Here is an 18,433-nt window from a genome sequence, read left to right as displayed (position 1 = left end):
AGATTTGCATTTATACAGCGCCTTTCACGACCACCGGACGTCTCAAAGCGCTTTACAGCCAATGAAGTACTTTTGAAGTGTGGTTACTGTTGTAATGTAGAAAACACGGCAGCCAATTTGTGCACAGCAAGCTCCCACAAACAGCAATGTGATAATGACCAGATAAGGGGAAGTGTGAAGTTATCCACTTTGGTAGGAAAAAATAAAAAAGCAGAATATTTTCTGAATGACGAGAGACTGGGAATTTTTTGCACTCAGAGGGGCCTGGGTGTCCTTGTACATGAATCACAAAGTTAACATGCAGATACAGCAAAATTAGGAAAGCAAATGGTATGTTAGCTTTTGTTACAAAGGGATTAGAGTACATGAGTAAAGAAGTCTTACTACAATTACACAGGGCATTGGTGAGGCCCTGGAGCACGGTGTACAGTTCTGGTCTCCTTACCCGAGGAAAGACTACTTGCCTTAGAGGGAGTGCAACGAAGGTTCACCAGACTGGTTCCTGGGATGAGGGGATTGCCCTATGAGGAGAGATCGAGTAGACTCGGCCTATATTCTCGAGAGTTTAGAAGAATGAGAGGTGATCTAACTGAAACATATAAAATTCTTAAGGGGTTTGACAGGGTTAATGCTGGAAAATGTTTCCCCTGGCTGGGGAATCTAGAACACGGGGTCACAGTCATAGAATAAGGGGTCGGCCATTTAGGACTGAGATGAGGAGAAATTCCTTCACTCAAAGGGTTGTGAATCTTTGAGCATCCACAGCTCTCTGGGGCAGAGAATTCCAGTCATTGAGTATACAGTATTCAAGACAGAGGTCGATAAATCTTTGGGAATGAAGGGATATGAGGATAGTGCAGGAAGGTGGAGTTGAGGTAGATGATCAGCCATGATCTTATTAAATGGCGGAGCAGGCTCGAAGGGCCAAATGGCCGACTCCTGCTCCTATTTCTTATGTTCTTAAGTACAGCCAGTCTTTCTGGTACCTCCTCTATCTATTTTTATCCCATCCAGTATCTCCTCTACCTCCTCTTTCACTATGTCTGTGGCAGCATCTTCTTCCTTGAAGACAGATGCAAAGTACTCATTTAGTACCTCAGCCATACCCTCTGCCTCCATGAATAGGTCTCCTTTTTAGTCCCTAATCGGCCCCACCCCTCCTCTTACTACCCGTTTACTATTTATATGCCTATAGAGGACTTTTGGATTACCTTTTGTTAGCTGCCATTCTATTCGCATACCCTCTCTTTGCCCCTCTTATTTTCTTTTTCACTTCTAGATGCAGGAAGGCTGTTCCCGATGGCCGGGGAGTCCAGAACCAGGGGTCACAGTCTAAGGATAAGGGGTAAGCCATTTAGGACAGATATGAGGAGGAATTTCTTCACCCAGAGAGTGGTGAACCTGTGGAATTCTCTACTACAGAAGGCAGTTGAGGCCAACTTATTAAATATATTCAAGAAGGAGTTAGATATATTTCTTAAGGCTAAAGGGATCAAGGGATATGGGGAGAAAGCAGGGACAGGGTACTGAATTTGGATGATCTCATTAAATGGCGGAACAGGCTCGAGGGGCTGAATGGCCTACTCCTGCTCCTATCTTCTATGTGTCTATGTTTCTCCTCTGAACTTTCTATATTTAGCCTGATTCTCGGATGTATTCTCGACCTGACATCTGTCATACACGCTCTTTTTCTGCTTCATCTTACTCTCTATCTCTTTCGTCATCCAGGGAGCTCTGGCTTTAGTGGGAATGTACCTCGACTGTACCCAAACCATCTCCTCTTAGGCAGCCCATTGTTCGATTACAGTTTTGCCTGCCAATCTTTGATTCCAGTTTACGCGGGCCAGATCGGTTCTCAACCCACTGAAATTTGCCTTCCTCCAATTAAGTATTGTGACTCTAGATTGCTCCCAGTCCTTTTCCATAGCTAATCTAAACCTTATGATACTATGATCACTGTTCCCTAAATGTTCCCCTACTGACACTTGCTCCACTTGCCCCACCTCATTCCCCAGAACCAGATCCAGCAATGCCTCCTTCCTCGTTGGGCTGGAAACACACTGATCAAGAAAGTTCTCCTGAACACACTTCAGAAATTCTTCCCCCTCTCTGCCCTTTACACTATTACTAGCCCAGTCTATATTAGGATAGTTGAAGTCCCCCATTATCACTACTCTATAGTTCTTGCACCTCTCTGTAATTTCTCTGCAAATTTGCTCCTCCATATCCCTCCCACTAGTTAGTGGCCTATAGAATACACCCAGTAGTGTAATGGCACCTCTATTATTTCTTAACTCTAGCCATATACAGGAAACTTCGCGATATCCGGCACCGACGTGATGCCGATCTATGAAAGCTTCTGGACAGACCAGCGCTAATGTTGAAGGATACGGAGGTTTTCATCTCCGTATCTGACAACAAACACTGTTGCCTAGCTTGTAAACAGTCGGCCCATACCATGGAAGCGTCTCTGTAGCTTAGCAACAGCTTCAGAGAGGCTTTCCAGAGACTGACTGTTTAAAAAAATGCTAGGAGAAGAAAAAAAAAGAAGAAAAACCTAACAAAACGGCTGCTGATTTCTGCCGTTAGATCGAGGTTTCCGGCCATACAACCTCCGGATAAACCAAAGTCTCCTGTAGATTCTGTCCTTGACCCCTCCAGGACATCCTTCCTCTCCAGCACTGTAACATTCTCCTTAACCAATACTGCCACACCGCCTCATATCTTTCCTTCCCTATCTTTCCTGAACACCTTGATGAACAGAATGAACAGTTTCTCTTCATTTACGTTATCAAAGATTGAAAAGAAAAGATTCTTAAACGATCCACTAACCAATGTCGCTGAATTACAAAAGAGAGTGTAGAAAACAAAATGGTTTGCTGTCTCAAAAAACAGCCCCTTGACGTCTTATAAATTCCCCAGACAGAGCCAGGCTGCTCTGTGACATTGTGGGCAGGTTTCAACCCAAGATCTGCTGTCGCTTGTGAAAAAGCATCACGCCCTACTGAGACAGGTCCCAACGCTTCCCACTCCACCGCCTTGACTATCCCCATCAAAACACTCCCCAAACAAATCTGTTCCTGAAGACAATGCTTCTTTCCAAATGATGAGAAATAAATTTAAATTCAAAAGATGCCCAACAGCAAAGGTGGCAAGTGATATAATTCAGGTTAACAGCTCGTCTGTTGGGGTTATTGACATCAGTACAATAAGATATGAACATTACTATGTAAAAGACACAAATATGATTCAAGGGTACAGCGCAGCATGTGTTGGTAACAATCCTCAAATTCAAATTAAGTTAAATATATTAATCATTAAGGCTCAAGAGTTCATTGTGCAATAACATGGACATCTTTACAGTAACAATGCATTTATAACCTAACAACTTGTAGTTATACAGTGTAGTAAAACATCCCAAGGCACTTCACAGGAGTAGCAAGACAAAAGTTTGAAACGGGGCCGCACAAGAAGAAATTAGGGCAGATGACCAAACATTTGGTCAAAGATGTAGGTTTTAAGGAGCGTCTTAAAGTGAGGTGAGAGGTGGAGAAGTTTAGGGAGGGAATTCCAGAGCTTAGGTACTAGGCAGCTGAAGGCACGGCCACCAATGGTTGAGCGATTATAATCAGGGATGCTCAAGGGGCCAGAATTAGAGGAGCGCAGAGATCTCGGGGGGTTGTGGGGCTGAAGCAGATTACAGAGATAGGGAGGGACGAGGCTATGGAGGGATTTGAAAACAAGGATGAGATTTTTGAAATAGAGTATGAGAGTAAGCTTGCAGGGAACATAAAAACTGACTGTAAAAGCTTTTATAGATATGTGAAGAGAAAAAGATTGGTGAAGTCCCTTGCAGTCAGAATCAGGGGAATTTATAATGGGGAACAAAGAAATGGCAGACCAATAAAATACATACTTTGGTTCTGTAAACACATAGTTGGTTCTACAAAGGAGAACACAAATAACCTCCCAGAGATGTCGGGGAACATAGGGTCTAATGAGGGAGGAATTGAATGAAATCAGTATTTGTAGGGAAATTGACAGGATTGAAGGCCGATAAATCCCCAGGGCCTGATAACCTACATCCTAGGGTACTTAAGGAAGTGGCCCTAGAAATAGTAGATGCATTGCTGGTCATCTTCCAAAATTCTATAAACTCTGGAACAGTTCCCATGGATTGGAGGGTAGCTAATGTTACCCCACTATTCAAAAATGGTGGTAGAGAGAAAACAGGGAATTATAGACCGGTAAGCCTGACATCGGTAGTGGGGAAAATGCTAGAGTCCATTATAAAAGATGTAATAGCAGAGCACTTGGAAAACAGTGACAGGATCGGACAAAGTCAACATGGATTTGCAAAAGGTAAATCGTGCTTGACTAATCTACTGGAATTTTTTGAGGATGTAACTGGTAGAATAGATAAGGGGGAACCAGTGGATGTGGTGTATTTGCACTTTCAGAAGGCTTTCGATAAGGTCCCGCATAAGAGATTGGCATGTAAAGTTAAGGCACATGGGATTGGGGGCAAGGTACTGACTTGGATAGAGAACTGGTTGGCAGACAGGAAGCAGAGAGTTGGAATAAACGGGTCTTTTTCCGAGTGGCAGGCAGTGACTAGTGGGATACCGCAGGGATCGGTCCTAGGACCCCAGCTATTCACAATATATATATAAATAAATGATCTAGACGCGGGAACTAGATGTAATATCTCCAAGTTTGCAGACGTCACAAAGCTGGGTGAGCGTGTGTGCTGTGAGGAGGATGTCGAGAAACTCCAGGATGATTTGGACAGGTTGGGTGATTGGGCAGAAGCATGGCAGATGCAGTATAATGTTGATAAATGCGAGGTTATCCACTTTGGTGGCAAAAACATGAAGGCAGATTATTATCTGAACCGCAATAGATTGGGAGAAGGGGAAGTGCAACGAGGCCTGGGTGTCCTTGTGCACCAGTCGCTGAAGGTAAGCTTGCAAGTGCAGCAGGCGGTTAAGAAGGCAAATGATATGTTGGCCTTCGTAGCGAGAGGGTTCGAGTACAGGAACAAGGATGTCTTGCTGCAGTTGTGCAGGGCCTTGGTGAGACCACATCTTGAGTATTGTGTGCAGTTTTGGTCGCCTTATCTGAGGAAGGGTGTTCTTGCCATGGAGGAGTGCAGCGAAGATTCACCAGACTGATACCTGGGATGGCAGGAATTACATATGAGGCGAGATTGGGTTGATTGGGCTTATATTCGCTGGGGTTTAGAAGAATGAGAGGGGATCTCATTGAAACTTATAAAATTCTAACAGGAGTAGACAGACTCGATGCAGGAAGGATGTTCCCGATGGCCGGGGAGTCCAGAACCAGGGGTCACAGTCTAAGGATAAGGGGTAAGCCATTTAGGACTGATGAGGAGGAATTTCTTCACCCAGAGAGTGGTGAACCTGTGGAATTCTCTACCACAGAAGGCAGTAGAGGCCAATTCATTAAATATATTCAAGAAGGAGTTAGATATATTTCTTAAGGCTAAAGGGATCAAGGGATATGGGGAGAAGGCAGGGACAGGGTACTGAGTTTGGATGATCAGCCATGATCTCATTGAATGGCGGAGCAGGCTCGCAGGGCCGAATGGCCTACTCCTGCTCCTATCTTCTATGTTTAACCAGGAGCCAATGTAAGGCAGCGAGTAGAAGGGTGAACGGGACTTGGTGCGAGTTAGGACACGGGCAGCCGAGTTTTGGATGACCTCAAGTTTACGTAGGGTAGAATGTGGGAGGCCAGCCAGGAGCGTGCTGGAATAGTCAAGTCTAGAGGTAACAAAGGCATGGATGAGGGTTTCAGCAGCAGATAAATTTTTGGGAACCAAAGGAATTAAGGGATGTGGGGATAGTGCGGGAAGATGGAGTTCATCAAATCATAGAAATTTACAGCACGGAAGGAGGCCATTCGGTCCATCGTGTCCGTGCAGGCCAACAAAGACCCATCCAGCCTAATCCCACTTTCCAGCACTTGGTCCGTAGCCCTGCAGGTTACAGCACTTCAAGTGCATATCCAAGTACTTATTAAATGTGATGAGGGTTTCTGCCTCTCCCACCCTTTCAGGCAGTGAGTTCCAGACCCCCACCACCCTCTGGGTGAAAAAAGTTCTCCTCAACTCCCCTCTAATCCTTCTACCAATTACTTTAAATCTGTGCCCCCTGGATATTGACCTCTCTGCTAAGGGAAATAGGTCCCTCCTATCCACTCTATCTAGGCCCCTTATAATTTTATACACCTCAATTAGGTCTCCCCTCAGCCTCCTCTGTTCCAAAGAAAACAACCCCAGCCTGTCCAATATTTCCTCTTAGATAAAATTCCCCAGCCCAGGCAACATCTTCATAAATCTCCTCTGCACCCTCTCTAGTGCAATCACATCCTTCCTGTAATGTGGTGACCAGAACTGCACGCAGTACTCTAGCTGCGGTCTAACTAGTGTTTTATACAGTTCAAGCATAACCTCCCCTGCTCTTGTATTCTATGCCTCGGCTAATAAAGGCAAGTATCCCGTATGTCTTCTTAACCACCTTATCCACCTGTCCTGCTACCTTCAGGGATCTGTGGACATGCACTCCAAGGTCCCTCTGATCTTCGGCACTTCTCAGTGTCCTACCATTTAATGTGTAATCCTTTGCCTTGTTAGCCCTCCCCAAATGCATTACCTCACACTTCTCCCGATTGAATTCCATTTGCTACTGTTCTGCCCACCTGACCAGTCCATTGATATCTTCCTGCAGTTTGCAGCTTTCTTCATTATCAATCACACAGCCAATTTTTGTATCATCTGCAAACTTCTTAATCATACCCCCTATAGTCAAGTCCACATCATTGATATATATCACAAAAAGCAAAGGACCCAGTACTGAGCCCTGCGGAACCCCACTGGAAACAGCCCTCCAGTCACAAAAACACCCTTCGACCATTACGACGATAGCAAAATACTGCGGATGCTGCAAATCCGAAATAAGAACAGAAAATGCTGGAAAAACTCAGCAGGCCAGGCAACATCCGTGGAGAGAGAAACAGTCAACGTTTCGGGTAGTTCTGTGGAAGTGTTTCGACCCGAAACGTTGGCTCTCTTTCTCTCTCCACAGATGTTGCCTGGCCTGCTGAGTTTTTCCAGCATTTTCTGTTGTTACTTCGACCATTACCCTTTGTTTCCTGCCTCCGAGCCAATTTTGGATCCAGCTTGTTGAGGTCGATGATCAGCCCTGATCTTATTGAATGGCGGAGCAGGCTCGAGGGGCCGAATGGCCGACTCCTGCTCCGAGTTCTTATGTTCGGAGCAGAGGCCAGGACGGAAACGGACAATGTTAGCACCCACCTTTAACCTAGTAAAACGTTCCCAAGGCACTTCACAGGAGCGCAATCAAACAAAATTTGACACCGAGCCACAGAAGGAGAAATTAGGTCAAAGAGACGGGAGAGATTTGGAGGAGAGAGGCGGAGAGCTGCAGCGGGAATTCCAGAGCTTATTCGGGCTCAGAGTGCTAGGATTATAGGAATTAGAGCCACAGCCAAAGGACACATCCGGTGACAGCGGCCCTTAGAACCACTAATCCGAAACCTTAATCCGTACATCCGAACCCCTCCTTACCCTTAAACCTAAAGCTGGTGTAACCTGTAAACCTAAACCCCCAAATCCTCACCCCAAACACCGGGGTTGGCTGTGAGCCGAGCCAAGCTGGGGTCATAGAAACATAGAAAATAGGAGCAGGCGTAGGCCATTCAGCCCCTCGAGCCTGCTCCGACATTCAATGAGATCATGACTGATCATCCAAACTCAGTACCCTGTCCCTGCTTTCTCCCCATATCCCTTGATCCCTTTAGCCTTAAGAAATATATCCAACTCCTTCTTGAATATATTTAATGAATTGGCCTCTACTGCCTTCTGTGGTAGAGAATTCCACAGGTTCACCACTCTCTGGGTGAAGAAATTCCTCCTCATCTCTGTCCTAAATGGCTTACCCCTTATCCTTAGACTGTGACCCCTGGTTCTGGACTCCCCGACCATCGGGAACATGTTTTTCGATGCTTTGGCAACATAAGATGTACCTTATCATGCCAATAAAGCGATTTGAATTTGAATTGAATTGAACTGTCCAGTCCTGTTAGAATTTTATAAGTTTCAATGAGATCCCCTCTCATTCTTCTAAACTCCAGCGAGTATAAGCCCAATCGACCCAATCTCTCCTCATACGTCATTCCTGCCATCCCAGGGATCAGCCTGGTGAATCTTCGCTGAACTCCCTCCATGGCAAGAACATCCTTCCTCAGATAAGGCGACCAAAACTGCACACAATACTCAAGGTGCGGTCTCACCAAGGCCCTGTACAACTGCAGCAAGACATCCTTGTTCCTGACCTCGAACCCTCTCGCTAGGGAGGCCAACATACCGTTCTCAAGTGCCCTGACAGCCTGACATCAACCCTGACTCACCGCGCTCCGGCCGGCCGGGCTGCTGGGTGTCGGGATCCTCGGTCACAGTCCGCCGCTCGGCGAGGAAGGCGGTCGTGTCCATGCGGATTCCGGAGCCCCCCCGGGTGGGGTATGGCGGGGTGGGGCGAGCGCTGGGCCGCGGGTGCCGGGGCCTGTGAGCTGGGCTGGGCGGACAACAACCAGCTTGAGCCTCGGGCTTCACTTACTCCCGTTCCCTAGCAACCGCCGCCATCTTGGACCTGCTGCCCTGCCCCGCCCCCTCCAGCTCTTTATAAACTCTTAATAAACATTATTTAAATCAGACACCTTCTGTCCGAATCTTTATACAGATTTAATTCATATCCTTTTCCCATTTAATTAGCGGGGAAAAAAAGCCTGACCATAATCAATTTTAGTCACTGTTCAACTCTGACCGCTCCCAGCGCCGTCGCCTAGCAACAGAGTCTCCCCCCCACCCCCTTCCACGTCAATAAAATATTGAATGTTATTTTTTATTAATTCTCTCAGATTGGCAGGTCGAGGTGATGTTTAGCATTGAAGGATAGGAGTGGTTATGATGTTTTTAAAATGAGTGCAAAGGGGAACGGCTACGTCACAGGCAGCCGGTAACCATGGAGACAGTCTCCATGGCGGTTTCTATCGCGACCGCGCACACCGGCGCCGGCGCGCTGACGTCACCGGGGCCCAGCGGGGCAGACGGGGTCACGTGTAAGTCTGGGCCAGTTGTTACAGTGTCAGTGTCAGTCTGGTTGCTCAACTTTGCCCTGAAGGCAGGCGGGCTGGCACTTATGGCAAGTTTAGCATGGGGCACAACCAATTAAAACTGTAACTTAAAAAATTAAAAGGAAACTTAACAATAAGGAGGAGTTAGATATATTCAAGAAGGAGTTAGATTTATTTGTTAAGGCTAAAGGGATCAAGGGATATGGGGAGAAGGCAGGGACAGGGTACTGAGTTTGGATGATCAGCCATGATCTCATTGAATGGCGGAGCAGGCTCGAGGGGCCGAATGGCCGACTCCTGCTCCTATCTTCTATATGTTTCTATGTAACAACAACTTGTATTTAACAATTCTCATTCTACCTGGACCCCTCCCTCTGGCCTTTTACCCTCTCTCGATCTTTTCATTGCAAACTGCCGGTGTGACATCGGCCGTCTCCATTTCTCTGCTCCCCTCACTCACTCCAACCTACCTCCCTCTGAACTGGCAGCACTCCATTCTCTCAGATCCAACCCCGACATTGTCATTAAACCTGCTGACAAGGGTGGTGGTGCTGTTGTTGTTTGGCGAACTGACCTCTACCTAGCGGAAGCTGAACGCCAACTCTCCGACACCTCCTCCTACCTCCACCTGGACCATGACCCCACTACCGAACATCAAGCCACCGTTTCCAAGACTGTCACTGACCTCATCTCCTTTGGAGATCTTTCCCCCGCGGCCACCAACCGCATAGTTCCCCAACCCCGCACAGCCCGCTTCTACCTCCTTCCCAAGATCCACAAACAGGACTGCCCTGGTAGACCCATTGTTTCAGCCTGTTCCTGCCCCACGGATCTTATCTCTTCCTATCTCGACTCTATTTTTTCTCCCCTTGTCCAGTCTCTTCCCACCTACATCCGCGACTCTTCCGACACCCTCCACCACTTTAACAGTTTCCAGTTTCCTGGCCCCAACCGCCTCCTTTTCACTGTGGACGTCCAATCCCTCTACACCTCCATCCCCCACCAGGATGGCCTGAGGGCGCTCCGCTTCTTCCTTGAACAGAGGCCCAACCAGTCCCCATCCACCACCACCCTCCTCCGCCTGGCTGAACTTGTTCTCACATTGAACAACTTCTCCTTTGACTCCACTCACTTCCTCCAAATTAAAGGTGTTGCTATGGGAACCTGCATGGGTCCTAGCTATGCCTTCCTTTTCGTGGGATATGTGGAACACTCTTTGTTCCAGTCCTACTCAGGTCCCCTCCCTCACCTCTTTTTCCAGTACATTGATGACTGTATCGGTGCCGTTTCCTGCTCTTGCCCTGAACTAGATCATTTCATTCACTTTGCCTCCAATTTCCACCCTTCCCTCACCTTCACATGGTCCATCTCTGACTCCTCCCTTCCCTTCCTCGACTTCTCCGTCTCCATCTCTGGGGATAGGTTATTGACAAACATTCACTACAAGCCCACTGACTCCCACAGCTATCTGGACTACACTTCCTCCCACCCCGCCTCCTGTAAGGACTCTATTCCATTCTCCCAGTTTCTCCGTCTCCGCCGCATCTGCTCTGACGATGCCACCTTCCACACCAGTGCTTCCGACATGTCTTCCTTTTTCCTCAACCGAGGATTCCCCTCTACTGTGGTTGACACGGCCCTCGACCGTGTCCGTTCTATTTCCCGCACTTCTGCTCTCACCCCTGCCCCTCCCTCCCGGAACCACGATAGGGTTGCCCTTGTCCTCACCTTTTACCCCACCAGCCTCCACATTCAACGGATCATCCTCTGCCATTTCCACCGCCTCCAAAGACCCCACCACCAAACACAGCTTCCCCTCACCTCCCCTTTCAGCATTCCATAGGGACTGCTCCCTCCGCGACACCCTAGTCTGCTCCTCTATCACCCCCAGCACCCCTTCCCCTTCGCCCGGCACCTTCCCGTGCAAGCGCAGGAGATGCAACACCTGCCCTTTTACCTCCCCCCTTCCCACTGTCCAGGGCCCCAAACACCCCTTCCAGGTGAAACAGCGATTTACTTGTACTTCTTGCAATCTAGTATACTGTATTCGCTGCTCACGATGCGGTCTCCTCTAGATTGGGGAGACCAAACGCAGATTGGGTGACCGCATTGGGGAACACCTCCATTCAGTCCGTAAGGGTGACCCCGAGCTTCCGGTCGCCTGTCCCTTTAATTCACCGCTCCACTCCCACTCAGACCTCAGTGTCCTCGGCCTCTTGCATTGTTCCACGGAAGCTCAGTGTAAGCTCGAGGAACAGCACCTCATCTTTCGATTAGGCACTTTACAGCCTTCTGGACTCAATATCGAGTTCAACAATTTCAGATCATAACCCCGGCCCCTATCATATATATATTTATTATCCACACTTTTTATTTGTGCCTCCTGTTCTTCTCTCCCACATGGCAGCTGTCTTTCATTCTACCAGCGCAATTTATACTTCATCTCGAGCCATCCTTTGTTTCTTAACCTGCCCCATTACCATCTCCTCTTGCCTTGAATATCTCTTAATGTCTCTTAACCTCTCCTGCCTTCTATCCTATCACAGACCTTCCCTTTTGTTCTTTCATCCCCTCCCCCATTTCCCAGCCCCTACCTTTGCTTAAAAATCTGTTCCATTTCCTGGTTTTTTCCAGTTCTGACTAAAGGCCATCGACCTGAAACGTTAACTCTGTTTCTCTCTTCACAGATGCTGCCTGACCTGCTGAGTATAGAGTCATAGAGTCATAGAGTTTTACAGCACAGAAAGAGGCCCTTCGGCCCATCGTGTCTGCGCCGCCCATCCATCCCTGTCCAGTCTAATCCCATTTTCCAGCATTTGGTCCATAGCCTTGTATGCAATGGCATTTCAAGTGCTCATCCAAATGCTTCTTGAATGTTGTGAGGGTTCCTGCCTCTACCACCCTTTCAGGCATTGAGTTCCACATTCCAACCACCCTCTGGGTGAAAAAGTTCCTCCTCAAATCCCCTCTAAATCTCCTGCCCCTTACCCAGCATTGTCTGTTTTTATTTCAGATTTCCAGCATCCACAGTATTTTCTTTTTGAACTTGTATTTATACTTGAAGTTATCCACTTTGGTAGGAAAAATAGAAAAGCAGAGTATTTTTTAAATGGTGATAGATTGGGAAATGTTGGTGTTCAGAGGGACCTGGGTGTCCTTGTACACGAATCACTGAAAGTTAACATGCAGGTACAGCAAGCAATTAGGAAAGCAAATGGTATGTTGGCCTTTATTACAAGAGGATTTGAGTATAAGAGTAAAGACGTCTTACTGTAATTATATAGGGCCCTGGTGAGACCACACCTGGAGCATTGTGTACAGTTTCGGTCTCCTTACCTAAGGAAGGATATACTTGCCATAGAGGGAGTGCAACAAAGGTTCACCAGACTGGTTCCTGGGATGGGGGGATTGTCCTATGAGGAGAGATTGAGTAGACTCGGCCTATATTCTCTAGAGTTTAGAAGAATGAGAGGTGATTTTTTTATTTATTCGTTCCTGGGATGTGGGCGTCGCTGGCAATGCCAGCATTTATTGCCCATCCCTAATCGCCCTTGAGAAGGTGGTGGTGAGCCGCCTTCTTGAACCGCTGCAGTCCGTGTGGTGAAGGTGCAGCAAGTGATTAAGAAGGCCAATGGAATGTTGGCTTTTATTGCTAGGGGGATGGAATATAAAAACAGGGAGGTATTGCTGCAGTTGTACAAGGTATTGGTGAGACCGCACCTGGAATACTGCATACAGTTTTGGTGTCCATATTTAAGAAAAGACATACTTGCTCTCGAGTCAGTACAAAGAAGGTTCACTCGGTTAATCCCGGGGATGAGGGGGTGGTCATATGAGGAGAGGTTGAGTAGATTGGGACTCTGCTCATTGGAGTTCAGAAGAATGAGAGGCGATCTTATTGAAACATATAAGATTGTGAAGGGGTTGGATCGGGTGGATGCGGTGAGGATGTTCCCAATGATGGGTGAAACTAGAACTAGGGGGCATAATCTTAAAATAAGGGGCTGCTCATTCAAAACTGAGATGAGGAGAAACTTCTTCACTCAGAGGGTGGTAGGTTTGTGGAATTTGCTGCCCCAGAAAGCTGTGGAAGCTACATCATTAAATAAATTTAAAACAGAAATAGATAGTTTCCTAGAAGTAAAGGGAATTAAGGGTTACGGGGAGCGGGCAGGAAATTGGACATGAGTCTAGGTTCGGAATGGTCATGGCCCTGTGGGTAGTGGAGTGGGCCCAGGGGCCGTGTAGCCTTGTTCTGCTCCTACTGTGTTCTAATTCTGTGTTAGATTTCAGGAGATGGTTTTATTCCTGTTCCTGGCTGGGGTGGAGATCGCCTTTACAGAAGGTAAGTACTGTAGAAAATATAGGGACAGAGTGATCTCCTGGAAGAATTTCGATCGCCTAGATGGGTCGGAGAGGAATTTCCCAGATTTTTTTCTCCCAAATTGGCCATTGGGTCTTTATCTGGTTTTTCGCCTCTCCCGGGAGATCACATGGGTTCGGGTGGATGCAGAGTGATAGAAGATTTGAGGTTAGGATCAGATCAGCCATGATCTTATTGAATGGTGGAGCAGGCTCGAGGGGCCGATTGGCCTACTCCTGCTCCTATTTCTTATGTTCTTATGTTCTTAAGGTACTCCCACAGTGCTGTTAGGGAGGGAGTTCCAGGATTTTGACCCAGCGACGATGAATGATCGGCCGAAATATTTCCAAGTCAGGATGGTGTATGACTTGGAGGGGAACTTGGAGGTGGTGGTGTTCCCATGCACCTGCTGCCCTTGTCCTTCTAGGTGGAAGAGGTCACGGGTTTGGGAGGTGCTGCCGAAGAAGCCTTGGCGAGGTGCTGCAGTGCATCTTGTAGATGGTACACACTGCAGCCACGGTACGCCGGTGGTGGAGGGAGTGAATGTTAAAGGTGGTGGATGGGGTGCCAATCAAGCGGGCTGCTTTGTCCTGGATGGTGTCGAGCTTCTTGAGTGTTGTTGGAGCTGCACTCATCCAGGCAAGTGGAGAGTATTCCATCACGCTCCTTACTTGTGCCTTGTAGATGGTGGAAAGGCTTTGGGGAGTCAGGAGGTGAGACACTCGCCGCAGAATACCCAGCCTCTGACCTGCTCTTGTTGCCACAGTATTTATGTGGCTGGTCGAAGTAAGTTTCTGGTCAATGGTGACCCCCAGGATGTTGATGGTGGGGGATTTGGCGATGGTAATGCCGTTGAATATCAAGGGGAGGTTGTTAGACTCTCGCTTGTTGGAGATAGTCATTGCCTGGCACTTCTGTGGCGCAAATGTTACCTGCTACTTATCAACCCAAGCCTGAACGTTGTCCAGGTCTTGTTGCATGTAGGCATGGACTGCTTCACTATCTGAGGAGTTCTGAATGGCGCTGAACACTGCAGTCATCAGCGAACATCCCCATTTATGACCTTATGCTGGAGGGAAGGTCATTGATGAAGCAGCTGAAGATGGTTGGGCCTAGGACACTGCCTGAAGAACTCCTGCAATGATGTCCTGGGGCTGTGATGATTGACCTTCAACCTCCACAACCATCTTCCTTTGTGCTAGGTATAACTCCAGCCAGTGGAGAGTTTCCCCCCCGATTCCCATTGACTTCAGTTTTACTAGGGCTCCTTGATGCCACACTTGGTGAAATGCTGCCTTGATGTCAAGGGCAGCCACGCTCACCTCACCTCTGGAATTCAGCTCCTTTGTCCATGTTTGGACCAAGGCTGTAATTAGGTCGGCAGCCGAGTGGTCTTGGCGGAACCCAAACTGGGCATCAGTGAGCAGGTTATTGGTGAGTAAGTGTCGCTTGATAGCACTGTTGATGATACCTTCCATAACTTTGCTGATGATTGAGAGTAGACTGATGGGGCGGTAATTGGCCGGATTGGATTTGTCCTGCTTTTTGTGGACAGGACATACCTGGGCAGTTTTCCACATTGTCGGATAGATGCCAGTGTTGTAGCTGTAGTGGAACAGCTTGGCTAGAGGCGCGGCTAGTTCTGGAGCACAAGTCTGTAAGGGTCACAAGGATCCCAAGGACACAGCAGGGTCCCAGAAAGCTGCGGATTGCCCGAGCTAAGAAGGGGGCATTTCCCCAGAAACCTGTTTAAACTGTGTGATTTTGAAATGTGTGTGCGTGGTAATTTCTAGTTTAAGCTGAGGGGAAGGTGGGGGTCTCCCAGTTGGGGAGAGGCCATACGAGAACCTCTACCCAGAGTTGGAAGGGGTCCCCGGAAAGGAGGAATTTTTGGATCCCATGAAAAACATTTTCTTTAAAAAGGCAACACATCATTCTCAACCGACAGAACATTCCAGAAGGAAGGGTGAACTGGGGGCCATTAGCATCTAAAGGCCCTGGTCACCCCAACCCAAAACACCAGATGCAACACCTCTACAGGGCAAGAGCTCAACCCAAAACAAACCTCACAAAGAGGGAACAGACTGGTCAGAGCCAGGAGCTTCCAAAGCCAAACAAGACAAAGGAAAAGGATTAACGGACAATCTAGTCTACACTTCGCACCTACTCACACTTTGAGCACCGGACCGGACACAAAGGGACAGCCATCACCGGACCATTATTGGTATCTAAAGACAAAGGACTCTCAAGCCCAGATACTGTATAACTGGGGTGAGAATCTCACAGACAGCATGTGCGTGTGGAGGCAGAGTCGAAGGAACGCCCGACGAGAAGGAAGGAAGAAGAAGCCCGCGGACCACGGAGGCATCGGAACCAGAGACCGGAGAGCGAGGGGGGAGAAAAGCGCGCTGTTCCGGACCGAAAGCGTTTTCAAAACCGTACGAAAGGGGACTGTGAGTATGAGCTTTCCTCAATGAGGATCACCCCACTTAGTGATAGGAGGATGGGAGGATTGTGGTAATAGGAATAGGGTTTAAGGTCATTTTAGTTCGGTTTCACCCTATGTTTTCCCTTCCCAGGACGATTGGTTAAGTTTAAAGTTCTATGTTTAAGGTGCTGTTTTAAGAACTTGTTCAGGTTTAAAGACATCAAGGAACTTTCAGTGGGAAGTGCTGTGTGGAGTTCGGTACTGAGATTATTGCCTTGCCTGTGTTTCACGTGTCCAAATAAAGTGAGTTGTATCTTTTATCCGGTGTCTGCTTCTGGTTACTGCAATTTGAATCTGTCACAAATGTCCAAGCTGTAATTCGCGTTGTAGAACAGTAGTGGGGGAAGTGGGATTCAAAACCTCACGCCAGTAATTTGGGGGATGAGCTGCAATTGGGAATGAGCAGTTAGATTAAGTGGGACAGGCTGAAACTCTGCCTGGGGTTGTATCTGGTATAAACAACCAAGAAGCACTTACTCAGAGAAATTCTCTGAGGACTGTGATTTGCTATAAACAGTCAAAAGCCCCAAACTCCTCAGGGACTGTACATCAGCCCGAGGTACCCAGGACTACCTGGGTGTAAGATAACCCCCCTTACAAGTCTTCAGCCGGGATGTTGTCGGGGCCCACGGCCTTTGCTGTATCCAGTGCACGCAGCCATTTCTTGATATCACGTGGAGTGAATTGAATTGGCTGAAGACTGGCTTCTGTGATGGCGAGGACCTCAGGAGGAGGCCAATATGGATCATCCACTTGGCACTTCTGGTTGAAGATGGTTGCAAACACTTCAGCCTTATCTTTTGCACTCATGTGCTGGGCTCCACCATCATTGAGGATGGGGATATTCATGTAGCCTCCTCCTCCCGTTAGTTGTTTAATGGTCCACCACTATTCACGACTGGACGTGGCAGGACTGCAGAGCTTTGATCTGATCCGTTGATTGTGGGATCGCCTAGCTCTGTCTATAGCATGCTGCTTCCGCTGTTTAGCATGCATGTAGTCCTGTGTTGCAGCTTCCCCAGGTTGGCACCTCACTTTTAGGTACGCCTGGTGCTGTTCCTTGCATGCTCTTCTACACTCCTTATTGAACCAGGGTTGGTCCCCTGGCTTGCTGGCAATGGTAGAGTGAGGGATATGCCGGGCCATGAGGTTACAGACTCTGGTGGAATACAATTCTGCTGCTGCTGCTGGCCCACAGCGCCTCATGGATGCCCAGTTTTGAGCTGCTAGACCTGTTCTGAATCTATTCCATTTAGCACGATGCTAGTGCCACACAACACGGTGTCCTCAGTGTGAAGATGGGACTTCGTCTCCACAATGACAGTGCGGTGGTCACTGCTGCCAATCCTGTCATGGACAGAGGCATCTGCGACAGGTAGATTGGTGAGGACGAGGTCAAGTAGGTTTTTCCCTCTTGTTGGTTCCCTCACCACCTGTCGCAGACCCAGTCGGGCAGCTATGTCCTTCAGGACTTGGCCAGCTCGGTCAGTTGTGGTGCTACCGAGCTACTCTTGGTGATGGACATTGAAGTCCCCCACCCAGAGTACATTCTGTGCCCTTGCTACTCTCAGTGCTTCTTCCAAGTGGTGTTCAACATGCAGGAGTACTGATTCTTCAGCTGAGGGAGGGCAGTGGGTGGTAATCAGCAGGAGGTTTCCTTGCCCATGCTTGACCTGAAGCCATGAGACTTCATGGGGTCCAGAGTCAATGTTGAGGACTCCCAGGGCCGCTCCTTCCCGACTGTATACCACTGTGCCGCCACCTCTGGTGGGTCTGTCCTGCCGGTGAGACAGGACATACCCAGGGATGGTGATGGAGGAGTCTGGGACATTGGCTGAAAGGTATGATTCTGTGAGTATGACTGTCAAATCAAATCAAATCAAATCAAATCAACTTTATTGTCATTGTTAGTGCACAAGTGCAGTACAACGAAGTGTAGGCTTGCGGCTCCCGAGAGTGTACATTTAGATTAAGACAGGCTGTTGCTTGACTAGTCTGTGGGACAGCACTCCCAATTTTGGCAGAAGTCCCCAGATGTTGGTGAGGAGGACTTTGCGGGTTGACTGGGCTGGGTGTGCCGTTGCCGTGTCCGTTGCCGAGGTCGATGCCAGGTGGTGCGTCTGGTTTCATTCTTATTATTTTGTTACCATCTCGTCTAGCTTCTAATCTCTTTTACTTCTTTTGTTTCTTTTATTCTTTTGTCCGATCGCAGCCCTGCCTTCGATCTAGTTTCTTTTCTTTCCAGTTTTGAAGAAGGGTCCAACCCGAAACGTCAAGTCAAATTTCTCTCCACGGATGTTGCCTGAACTGCTGAGTTTTTCCAGCATTTTCTGTTGTTATTTCGGATTTCCAACATCTGCAACAACAACAACAACTTTTATTCATACAGCGCCTTGAACATAGTT

General features: G+C 47.9%; 1 protein-coding gene across 2 annotated transcripts in view; it reads right to left on the bottom strand.

Moving 5' to 3' along the window:
• ppp1r16a (protein phosphatase 1, regulatory subunit 16A) overlaps nt 1–8,708 on the bottom strand; it is a 163,708-nt gene extending 155,000 nt beyond the window's left edge. The window contains exon 1 of one of the 2 annotated variants that reach the window (XM_085987270.1): nt 8,455–8,708. The gene's annotated coding sequence lies outside the window, so the exon portion shown is untranslated. The remainder of the gene's footprint in view (nt 1–8,454) is intronic. The other variant, XM_085987271.1, reaches the window with a different exon arrangement.
• Nucleotides 8,709–18,433: the final 9,725 nt, after the last annotated feature.

This window comes from Somniosus microcephalus, chromosome 5 (assembly GCF_052327205.1).
Source record: "Somniosus microcephalus isolate GS21.2 chromosome 5, FLI_Smic_1.0, whole genome shotgun sequence".
In the NCBI taxonomy this organism is placed as follows: Eukaryota; Metazoa; Chordata; class Chondrichthyes; order Squaliformes; family Somniosidae; genus Somniosus; species Somniosus microcephalus.
The sequence above is the reverse complement of the archived record's forward strand: the minus strand, read 5'-3'. Positions and strand labels throughout refer to the sequence as shown.